Raw genomic sequence first — 12619 nt, 5'->3', positions numbered from 1 at the left:
TACAAAACCCTGACTGGTATATACCCCATTGGAACTAGTTAAACCTCATCTTCCCCATGCTGTCCACTTCAGTTCTGTTAGGTACATTTTTCAATCCGCTTATCCTTACAAGGGTTTCCCTACCCCAGCTAACTTCGGGCGAAAGGCGGACTGCACCCTGATCTGGTCACCAGTCAATCGTCAATCAATTTATTTATTTTCAAAATTCGAAATTGTTTTCAATAGAACATAAGGATAAGATGAGAAGAAAAAAATAGGTTTGATATAAATAAGGCGGGCGGCATGGTGGCTCAGCTGGTAAAGCGTTGGCCTTACAGTTCTGAGGTCCCGGGTCAAATCCCTGCCCTGCCTGTGTGGAGTTTTCATGTTCTCCCCGTGCCTGCGTGGGTTTCCTCCGGGCACTCTGGTTTCCTCCCACATCCCAAAATCATGCAACATCAACTGGACACTCTAAATTGCCCCTAGGTAGTCTCGATGTGCCTTGCGATTGACTGGCAACCAGTTCAGGGTGTACCCCGCCTCCTGCCCGATGACAGCTGGGATAGCCTCCAGCACTCCCTGCGAACCTTGTGGGGATAAGCGGCTAAGAAATTGGATGGATAGATAAATAAGACGGACTACAATTGAGAAAATTTATTTTTTTATTGCTCATAATGTCAGCAGCAGGGTGTGGTGTGCTAGCTGTGTCAATAAGGTGTTATGGCAGCGCAACGCAATCTACCTTGCCAATGAATCCAACAAAGAAAAGGAATGTGAGACGGTGAGAAGCATCTCTCAACTCTCTCCCACTTCAAAGTGGGCCGATACTTTTTCTGTGAAACTTAAAAAGGTTATGGCTTGGAGTTGGATGGTTTGTTATGGGAGGGGCTCACTAAACTACATTGGCAGAACAGATAATAATCGGGCAGCAGCAAAATAAATTTAGAAGTCTAAAGAAACACTTACCTGCCAATTAAAAGAACAATCCGACCAAATTGATGGGGAGGGCCTTCATAATTTAGCACAATAATGACACAAAATGTCATGGGAGAACAACCAAGGACGTCATTTAGAAAAAAAAAAAAAAGATGAAACTTTAAGGCTGACCAAGCCAACCACCTGACTTAAACCTTATGAAGTGTGCTTTTTTTCTGCTAAAACTGCAAATATCTTGAAATTAAAGCTGGAATATGGATCTTTTGTCTCCTATTTCTTGTTTTGATGAATACAAACAAATCTACTCAGGCCACAGGTAAAATAAAGGAATTGACCTCATCGCTTTTGGAGGAGTGAATCTTGTCAAATGTCTCGCTTGTGCTCATCCTGCCAATTGTCACATGTCACTTTCACAAAATCAGTTCTGTTTCCTGCCATCCTGTCCAGTCTTATGACCGATGCGTGATAGTCACGCTCCACTATCATTTCCCGACCGGCAGTTAAGGAGAACAAGAATCCTCTGCCAACAATTCCAGTATAAGCCCTTGACCTTGCCTTTCTTATCTAGTCTTTGAGTTTTTGGGAATTAGTTGCAGTCCTTGCTTGTTTTTTTTTGGTGGGTAACTGATACTAAAAAAGAAACAAAAAAACCTTGTATGCCCTTGCTCGTTGATATCATTGTGAAAACCTCACTTTCCCACCATTTGCTGGCCATCTAACATAACCAAACAACCTCTATTGCCTGAAACGACATCTCCGTTGTTACTTTTCTCAGAACCACTAGACAATCCCAGCATGGTTGGATTGTGAACACATTGCACCGACGAGTTATGCAATTAATTTGGAAAAGGGGGAGTTTTGTTGTCGTCGTGTGTGTTGTACTAATTCCAAGTGTTGTGGTAATGAGAGAGCAGAAGGTAGAGGAATGAGTCACACAGGCAAACCCAATTGCATGCTGAGCAGCAGGACTGCTGGCTAATGACTGTGTTGGTAATTTAATAGTCTGTTTGGTTGGCGCGGCAACCATCGCGCGCCTCCGTTTCACTCCCACGCAGTCACGACAGCTATGGACTGAACTGCTGTTAAAATTCAATCCCTTTTCCTTTTTTTGCATTTTCATCCATTTTATATATGACAACGACACACTGAGCTAGTGGTGGAGATCCAGCTCGGCCGAGCCACCGTTGACTCTGAGAGACCTGATTGGAATCACAGTGTGCTTGCTTCCCATCTGAATTCACGGGCAGGAGATAAGATAATTTGTTTTCATTCTGCCATTTCCACGGAGAGAGATACTAAATGTGGAAAATGTTGCATCTGCTTTTGGAATGATTCGATCAGCCGTGCGCTGCATCGCTTTAACAGAAAGAAACCTCGGACAGGACACGAGGCAAAACTGTTAAACATTACAACATTGCCTGCCACCATCATATTTTACATTAGATTTAGAGGCCATTACAGTGTCATGTTTCAAGATAAACTGATAAAAGCTGGCATTTTGACCACTCATTCACAGGACATTTTAGAGGGCAAAATCATTTTTAAAAAGGGGTTTTAAAGTGAACATTTTCATGACGGCATTGTCATTCCTGTAAGAAAAAAAAAGTAGGCTGCTCTAAAACTGACAACTGTTCCCTTTCTTTCCGAAAAGAAACAAAAACTGTTTCCAACTGGTGTCTTCAGAGGGTTAATGATGCCCTTTGAAACCCAGTATAAACTTCAAGGGGTCACTTTATGGGAAAAAAAACAATGTTGAATCCAAATAAACTGATGAAATATGAGAACTGAACTGGATAAGTACATGTGCGTTGAAAACATGAAAAACATATTTGTACTGTACATTTAGTAGTAGTTTCTTACTAGGACGGTATCGTGAAACATACTGTACTATCATGTACTGTACTGGCCCCTGGAAAATTGGCTCGTTACTCTGTAATCTAGTTCATTTCATGAAATACAGTATTTTGGCGTGTTTAATTAACCTAACCTACATGTTTTTGGAATGTTTGAAGAAGCTGGAGTGGAGTAGTGTCTTGAGCTTTTTTTTTTTTTAGATACGGGTCGTGAGTTTTTTTTTTTTTTTTGCTTTGACTTGCGAGATACAAGCGCTGTACGGTGGCAGTGAACTCCTTTCACTTCAAAATAAGCAGTTGGGCAAATTATAGACAGTTCTTCCAAAAAGAGGCTTTAAGATGTTTATGCTTCCAGTTGATGTTTGCTCTCGAACCTAAGTCAGAGAATTACACTTTGTGTATTTAAAACAACGCCATAGCTTAACCTTTCAGTCTGCTAGTTTAATGCCAATGCAAATTAGCATCAGTGTTGGAGTGCAGCAACTACATCCATTCAACCATCCATTTTCTTAGATGCTTATCCTCAGAAGGGTCGTGGGGATTTCTGGAGACTATCCCAGCTTTCAACGAGCAGGAGGCAGGGTAAACCCTGAACTGGTTGCCAGCCAATCGCAGGGCACATAGAGACAAATAGTCACACTCACAATCACACCTTGGGGCAATTTAGAGTCTCTAATTAATGTTGCATGTTTTTGGGATGTGGGAGGCCAGCACTTTCCAGCTGGATCACCGTGCCGCTGTGCAACAACTCATTAACAATAAACGGTACACAGTCGGTGCAGCAACTAATAGACAGACAATATAGCAATCATCTGTTACATATTCTTGCTCATCTGCGAAGAATGAGTAATATTAGTGCTGTACTGGTGACCTGTGGTGTTGAGTGTTTCAATGAACAGTATACTGTATCTGTCCGTCTTATAGTGCCCCCAAATGGTTAAAGCGGGCACACCAGAAGTTTCGGCACAATGTCCATTCAATTCATGCAGCGTGACCAAAATTGTTTAGTTCTTTTTCATTCAATATAACTATCAGTACTGTAAGTTTTTCTAAAGCCCAATATTATGGGGTACTATTTCCCCCCTTCTTGTCAGAATATACATTGAAACTTTTTTGGAGGGGAAGGGGACTGGAACACATTAATGACACATCCAATCATTTCAAGAAGAAAACATGGTTTTGGAAATGAGTATTGAGTTACAAGCATGGTCACAGAACAAATTGAACACAAAACTCAAGGCAACACTGTACCTCGGGAAAAAACATAATCACAAGAAGAACATACCAACTCCATAAAGGACAACCTGAGCAAGATTCACACCCGAGACCTTCCAACTGTGAGACATCTGTCCTAACCACTCTTCCAGCGTTCTGCCCAACTGCAGTGCCGGCAAAAGTACTTTGTAATTGATCATAAAATTTATAATTTTTACAATTATGTAATTTGAGCTGCATGGCAAGCACAGCAACAATTTTTTTTTTTTTTTTGACCCAGACCCTTGGCAGTCACTTGTTGCAAAGCAGAGTTCTTAGGGCTCAAACACTGCTGCGTCGTTGGACAAGTAGTGCCTGACAAATGACGACATTAACGTGAATGGCGGCGGATTTGTGTCTGCGGCTGCCTTTCCAAAATCATCCTGATCACATTCTCTTTAAAAAAAAAAAAAAAAAAAAAAAAAAAACAGATGAGGATGCAAAATGAACAGCCCAATTTGAGAGCAGCCAGATAAGACGACGCAATGCTTTCAATGCACCCTTGCAGTGACGCATGTCTCCCAAAGTACTACCGCAGAGGTGAAGGACTTGTTCACAGACAAGGTAAACATGACTGAGCTAAAAAACAAAACAAAAACAATTGCATGTTTCAAGATGCATCATCTTTTACATATGTCACATACACGCTGACAATGTTATTACACAGACGGTGATCAAAGGTCTTACCTACCTATAATGGATTTCTTCCCAGTCTTCATCTTTAGTCCAGAACAATATGAGCTGTTATACAGTCAATCTGCAATGGTGTAATATTTGTCTGCAGCAGAGCATCCAGATCCAGATATCTGTGACCGCAGCCTGTGCATGTACACATACACCCCCCCCCTCTGCTTCTCTCTCTTCCTTTCAACAGCTTTCGCTGCAGTGAAATAGTCCTCAATTAAAAAGCAAATAACTTTCGTCAGCGCACCACCCTACTTATTCATTCTTTTCCTTTGTGCCCTGTATTCACTCAGACAATGCGACTGGAACCAAAGATCTGCGATTCGCCTGCCTTGCCTATACAGGTCTCACTAGTAGAAAGTTCTCCATCCTGGAACAAAACAAAAAGCAGGTGTCTGGTTACGGCTCCCATGAGTGAGGGACTCCCACGGGGGACCCCGGTCTCCATGACAAGGAAAGCCACAGGAGGAAGACTGGAAAGGGACAGTGAGCTTTTTAATTGGCCACAGTTGCACATATAACCCTCAAGGCTCACCGGCAACCTCTGTCTCCAACACATTCAATGCCTCTGAGGTGTTTTTAGACCAAATGATCCAGTTAGCCTTTTGGTGGCAAGCTGAGTGCTTCTTGCTGCAGGACACAGCAAGTGAAGACAAGTCTGAATGCTGTGCTGAGTGTTGTTGTGACGCTGAGATGGAAAAAGATGGAGACAAGTGGCACACAGCAGCAAGGCAGACTTTAATTTGACTGAACAAGATCTTGAAGGATTATGTATAGTTGTTGCGGGATGTGACTTCAAATTACTGAAACGGATCTGAAACTAACTTCATATTACGTGAATTATGTGTCATACAGTATTTCTCTGCTTGTTTACAGGTTACAGCTAAATGTAGGGCTGTGGCTTGAGTTGGAAAGACAACTGCATAAAAATGAAACTGTTAGCAAGAGAATGGAGGGAAGCTGTTGAAAATAGCATAATTTGTGACAGTCAAAAAAGATTCCATCCCTATTCTTACTTATAAGTTAGTCAAGTTGAACTAACTGAAACCATTTACACTGGAAATATAGTTTTCATATGCCATAGTTGTTGTATGATTCATTTTTGGACATTTCATTTCATCAGATTTTGTCCCTGTTTTCGTGCAAAACAAAAACCACATGACTGCAGTTCATTTCCTGCAATCGATGATCTAAAAGCATTTTGTAAGTTGTGTTCGGGTTCAACAGGTGGCAAGGCGTATGCTACAATGCAAGTTTCTAATAACAGCTCAACGCAATATCCATCCTGGTCCCTCTTGTTAATATTGTCGCCTGTTACTTATATGATTTCATATACGAAATATTGCTTTGGATTTGGAAGTGAAAATGGCAGAAAATATAATGTTGGTCTTAACCTTTGCAGGTCTTAGACCTCCAAGCTGTGTGTTCATCTCAACGGTGTTTGATGTAAGAAGAGGAATCAGGTTTCAGGGGTACTCAGAGATCGAGTCTAACATGACATTAATGAATTGAATCAGAGGTTTGTTCATAAAGTGTATTTTGTAACACTTCCAGTTTACAATAGTTTTCTCTGTTCTTCCGAAAGGCTCATCGGCATGGCGTTTACACTGCGTCATCTCTCAAAGATTCCTATCTAAACATTTATGAAGCCTGCACAGGAACTGAATGAAGTCTGTGATGCACAATTTCCTCCCTTGCTGATAGACTCCCTCCTCGGAGTGACTTGCCAACGAATGACAAACCTACCGTAAGTGGGCAAAAAATGTGGGCTTAAGAATCCTGTATCCTTTGAATTATATAGAAAAGCAGCCATTGACAACCCCTCCCGTTATTGTTGTCATTGTTCTAACGTACACAATGAGCCGTTGTCGCGTTAACAAAGGTTAAACTCAGTTGACTGCATGTAATGACATTATTTATCAGTAATAAATTAGTTTGTCATGCATCCAACAAGATGATACAGTTTAATGTGGATCTGTGCCAGTTACTGTATGCATTAGCATGCATATGAAAAGTATTTGATGGTCAATATATATATATCAAGTATATGTTATCCTTCCTTTGTAGGAATTTAGATGTAAACTTTGTTGCAAAAGTCTGAGGCATCACTAGATTTGTTTTTTTTTTTGGGGGGGGGTGATTACATAATTGCTTCAGTCAAGGCCAGCAAAACGAACTGTCGTATTAGTTTTTCCGTCTGTGTGAGTGCACAGGCAATGTTCTGGTTTGTGGTGGAAGGCGTGTTCAGACAAACAGAGCTATTATTATTCTAGTGACTGGATGTTTTCCATTCATACCACAGAAAACGAAATATATTCACCTGTCAGCACCTTTAATCTGATAATCAAAATTGAATGGGTTCCTTCCTTCCTTCCTTGGCATTAAACTGAATCCATTATTCTCTGTAATGCTAACAAAAGGATCTCATCTTTTCAAACGCTGCCTATTTTACCCTTTCACAAAGTTTCATTCAATTGATTTAACAGACTATTCATTACCTTGTAAACAAACAAACAAACAAACACACAGTGAGATGAAAACATAACATAACATAACAGAGATAAATTACATTGGATCTTTGTAAGTGCAATAATTTCTCACGGTTTGCAATACCCTTTATCCATTTGTCAACTTTGGAAGTTTCCATGCGGCCTACTCCTTTTGATCTTGAAGTTCATTTGCGGTACCTTTTATTTCTGGCACCATAGTAAAAATGCATTGTTCTCCGACCTATAGAACACATACAGAAGCGATTTACTTCAAATGCAGCTGCACCTTTTGCTTTAAAAGTGATTCTACACCTTACAGTTTATGGGTTTTTGTGTCGTTTCCCTCTTGTGTGCTTTTCAACTAGGTAATCTTTGCGAGGCCACTCGGCGTTAAGGAGGACAAAGACTGTGCGCGTGGGAGGGAGCGGGCGAGTGGAGGTGAGGGATTGAGTTCACGCCGTCTGTACTGTAGGTCACGAAGCGAACAGCCCTAGCGCCCCTGTGGCTATCTTTAACCTGATTAGCAGCCAGTCACGCTCGATATAGATCGTCAGGTGTGCGTCTGTCAAAGTCACAGTTTCCTGTTCCCATGAAACTCTGACAGCTGTCATGTGACCCCTGGAAAAAGCTTCTGTATGACTGAACTAAAAACCGCAGTTTAGATACTTGATCGCTTTTGTGCCTTCTAGCATATAAGGAGGAATTGAAGTTGACTGGTTTAAAAATAGAATCAGTTTATATTTGTCACCTCGGCAAGCTTCTTGTCCTGAAATGTTGAGTCACACAAGGAATGGGTGGGTTTTATTATCTATTCATTTTTTTTTTCAATTATTTGTGATCCATAAATCCGTATTTACAGATTGATGCATACGAAAGAAATGAGAAGCTTTGAGTTTGGAAAAGAAAAGATCTGCTCATCTGTGAAACTCAATGAGGGTAATGTCATGGCGTGGAATTGCACGACTTCTTCTGGGATGAGCTCGCTAAATTGATACACTGCACGGTGACAGGAGCAAAATTTAAGTCTGAAGTTTAAAGGAACGTTTTGTCAGCCAACACGAAGAAAGATAAAACCAAAATAACAAAGCAATCAAGTGAATGGTTCAACTTCACCCAAGCACACATTTTACCCCCTCATGCGGAGGCTGTTATGAGTAAATTCCTAAAATAATCAACAAGTCAAAGAATTTTTGACAAAGCCTGGAAAATCTTCACAAAAAAAGAATGCAAAAGTCATTGGTAAGGTGGGACAGGAAAGAAAGAAAGAAAGTTTTGATCACTTGTACAAATTGGGTCACTTCCTTTCTGGCAGTAATGAGGACGCGCATTTGGGTGGACTATTGTAGGGCATCCGGCCTGTCTACCCCCAAGGACAGAGCAGCATGGAAATATAACACAAAAATAGCCCACTCGTACCCACGTAAGTCTCATAAATACCTCCCGAGTATATTGGCTGTAAATGAAATAAAATAAAGTAAAATGACTCAAATTGCATCATAACAGTGATCACATAGTCGTCATTGTCACCTTGTCCGAATAGAGCCACTCTTGTATGAATATACTCGCACCTTCTGGCTGTTCTAATTGGAAACTCATTGTGTAACCCAAAGAGTCAATATATACACTGACATTTGTCATGTGTGAGTGAGAGTTCAAATATCTCATTAGCAGCATCATCAGCAGGGCTTGCGACGGAAAGGTTATACAACACCTAATCTTACCTAATGGAAGCACGAATGGGGTGGGCGCGGAGTAACTCGGAATAATATGCACATGAGTTCACTGTAGGAATTAGGAGCAAATGTAGTCATGCATCTGCTAGGTGCAGCACATGCGGAAGATCACTAAATCAGCCAAAAGGAGCTTTTCAAAGAATCTCAGATGTACTCAAACATCATTTACACCATCACTTTAGCTGAGAAGGGCAAGTTCTACTCGAGCAGAAAAGCCCGAATCGAACCCAGAACCCATCAACTCTGCAAAATGTATTAACCCCGATATCATCATACTCCCCGTTTTAAAACCAGATTATATTTTTTTTATTGCTTTTCCATGATACTGTGTTATTATGAAACACTGTCAAAGGGTCACACACAGAAAGAGCTCAAACCTCCTCTTGGATTCAGACTACATACTTTTACATTGTTATGCATTCTTGCACAGCGATGAAATATTCTTGTTTGACTTCTTCAGCCACCTCCTTGCACTCAAAAGCAAGCAGAAATGGTGCAGTTGGTTTGAGATTGACCTAGACCGAACACCACGTGGAGAGTTTTAATCCAGATGTACAGTCACATATCCTTTGGGCATCAGCCACGCTATGACATCACTGCCAGTGGGCATTAGTGATCTGGTATGAGATTGAGGATGAGTATTACGTCAGCCTCAGTGAAGAAAGTATGATTAATTACTGAGGCGAGATGCCATGAAGATGTTGTGTATATGAGAGAACGGAAGGAGGTGCAGGCCTGATCCTGCAAGTGGGGATGAGAAATAACTGCAGTGAGTCAGAAGTATGTTCAAGATTGATATATGTACTAAACAGAAATGGAAAAAACATGTTTGGTATTTTTAAAACACATGACAGGAGCTAGTAAACGATTGTAAGATTTTATAGCCAATATGGTTGTCAGTAGGCTTTACACAATCAGGATTTTTTTGGGGCAATCACCAATAAGCGAGTTTACGGCGACACAGAGTAAATGTCTTTCTCCGAGCCAGTCAATGATGTGATTGATCGGATTGGCGAATTTTGATATAAAAACCGATCAGACCGATCAATTCGGTGTAAAGTCTAGTTGTCAAGGAAAAAAAATACTGTGATATGTGTTAAAAGTATAGCCATCGGTATGGTTTTTTACTAGGTACTTTTACTACAGAACAGCGGTGAGATGTGCCGCGGGTGTGGAAGAAGATTTTAAGGTAGAGGTGGGACTGCATCAGGGTTCCGTGCTGAGCCCCTTCCTGTTTGCGGTAGTAATCGATAGGCTGGCTGTTTGCGGTAGTAATGGATAGGCTGCCAGGCAAAAGGGCGAGAGGAAGACCAAAGAAAAGGTTGGTGAATGTTGTGAGGGAGGACAAGAAGACAGTGGGTGTTAGAGAGGAAGATGCACGAGATAGGCTTCGATGGAAAAAGATGACACGCTGTGGCGACCCCTAACAGGACAAGCCGAAAGGAAAAGATGAAGAAGCGGTTTTTACTAGGTATGACCTCCTTTTATGAGCTTAAAGTGAAACATTTTGAAGCTCATGAATTTTGACTCTCTTTCCTGGTTTAATGAAGAAGGGAGTTATGTAACAACCTCAAATGGGAAAGAAGCCAGTGGGTGTGGGGTGGAAGGGGGTGTGGGGGGAGATAGGTTGGAGGCGCGTCCAGCTTTGAGCTCCAGGTGCAGCTGCTGTGGGAGAATTGCCTGTTTTTAACTGCATGGCCATGCAAATAAGTTTAACGCGTGCGAAGGGGGAAGTATTTCAGACTATGGGGTTGACCGATTTACAGCGCTTTAGAGTTTGATTTCAAAGTCTTTTATGCCTTCCGGCAATGTTTATTTTAAACATCTTAATGCCGAAACAGATTTTCCACTTGAAGATCAGATAAAAGTATTTCAATCCCTTCTGAAATGGGATTGCAGATGATGATCATTTCACGCTTCAAGCCAAGTTGCACTGTATCTGAACGTGTTACAGTATACCAATGGTAGTAGTATTGGAAATATTAATTTTGGCAGACAGTTGCTTCAGTTATATGACTTTATGAAATTAATTCATATAATTATGAGGCATATTAGTGTGTGATGTACCAACTAGAATGTGAACAGGGGCTTCATGCTAGCTACTTTAGAGCGCCTCGTTGTCATAGTGTTGGAAAAAAAAGTACAATGGTATGTATTCCAGCCACCGGAGGCTTTAAGCATAAATATTTTCACAATACAAACATGAAATGTGTAGGTATAACGAAGATACTAAATAAAGTAACACCCATTTTTCCAGCATGTGGAGTTTGATCGACAGTTTAAGTTTAAGATTTTAAGTTGATTAGGGTGTGGATTCAGTGAATTGGTGATTTATTTTTTTTCACATCATTTAAATTTGCGGTTCAAATTTGGAAGACATTTATTTTGACTTTACAAAGACATTAAACTTGTATTCATTCAATCATATCACATACATGGAGGGATAGTTCCAGTTGGAGGTACAAGTGCCTTGCTCAAGCAGTGTGCAGGAAGGAAACAGGCCCCAAATTCCAGCTTTTTTTTTTTTTTTTTAATTGTAGCAGGCCTTGAGTCAGGGAGCGACAATCATGTCTTTTATTGTAATCATACGGTCAGGACAGAATAGAACATTTACAATGGATCCTCTCGGAAACCTGGGCCAGTGTGACGGCAATTGCGCCAAGTACAAACACCGCCATTTGAGAGGAAAAAGCCCCCATAGCTGACCCTATCAGCATCTCTGCGTCCCACATTCCTGGCTCGCGAGATAAAATCAGTCAGTCTTCTGAATGCACGTGGAAGCGCACGGCCTGTCTCATGTGGTTTCACAAAACCCGCATTTGAAGTTACGGCACGCCTGAGATGAAGAAGTCGTACGTACTGTGATAAACCTTCTGGCCTTTAGGAGCTTCTTCCGGGAAAAGATCTTTTAAAATGTTTGAGCAAAGTTGAATTATGTGAAAGGTAATGGCTACAAGCAAACCAGATGAACCAGTGGATGTTGTTAAACAGCAACTCAGGTAGCGTATGACGCAGCCTGATGTTCATTTGGACAGCCACGATCCGATTTCACAACGCAGATTAAAAATATGATGCTGTCAGCATAATAATTGCGTAATAATTCAGGATTGTTGTAATTCTGATCATACAATTTTCCAGTGGCTATCAAGAAGGTATTTAAACATCTATCATATGATCAATATGTAGCCTGTCATTTAAAATTATGGTGACTCATTAAAACTAATCAGAAAGACAATCAGCAAAAGAACAGAAGTAAAATAACTGAAGATGATTTTGTTTTGTTTTGTTTTGTTTTTTTAAGAGTGGTCAACACTTTAATTTTACACTTACCTCACGGACTTTGAATATTAAAGTAATATCTGTGAGTCAAATAAACCCCCTTTGTATAAAAAAATCTCTTCGTTGACCTTAGGACATAATTTTTAGCCTTTGTATTCATAAGGTATAATTTCTTTGGATGAGTCCGAAGATGCCATTTTGCTAGATTGTAATTCAAACATTGCCTTTTTATTTAATGAATTCTGATTCATATTTATGTTCTTTCTCTTCATCTCCAAATTGGGTGTTTACTCGTTTACAGGAACAGACTGTGCTTGGCTTTAAAGGCTGAACTGCATTTGACTCAACTGTTTCCATTGCCCACAATGTGTTTCTCGTCTTTGTATATGATAATAAATAATTGAAGTCAACC

Source organism: Syngnathoides biaculeatus, chromosome 1 (assembly GCF_019802595.1).
Source record: "Syngnathoides biaculeatus isolate LvHL_M chromosome 1, ASM1980259v1, whole genome shotgun sequence".
Taxonomy (NCBI): Eukaryota; Metazoa; Chordata; class Actinopteri; order Syngnathiformes; family Syngnathidae; genus Syngnathoides; species Syngnathoides biaculeatus.
Note: the sequence above shows the minus strand (reverse complement) of the source record.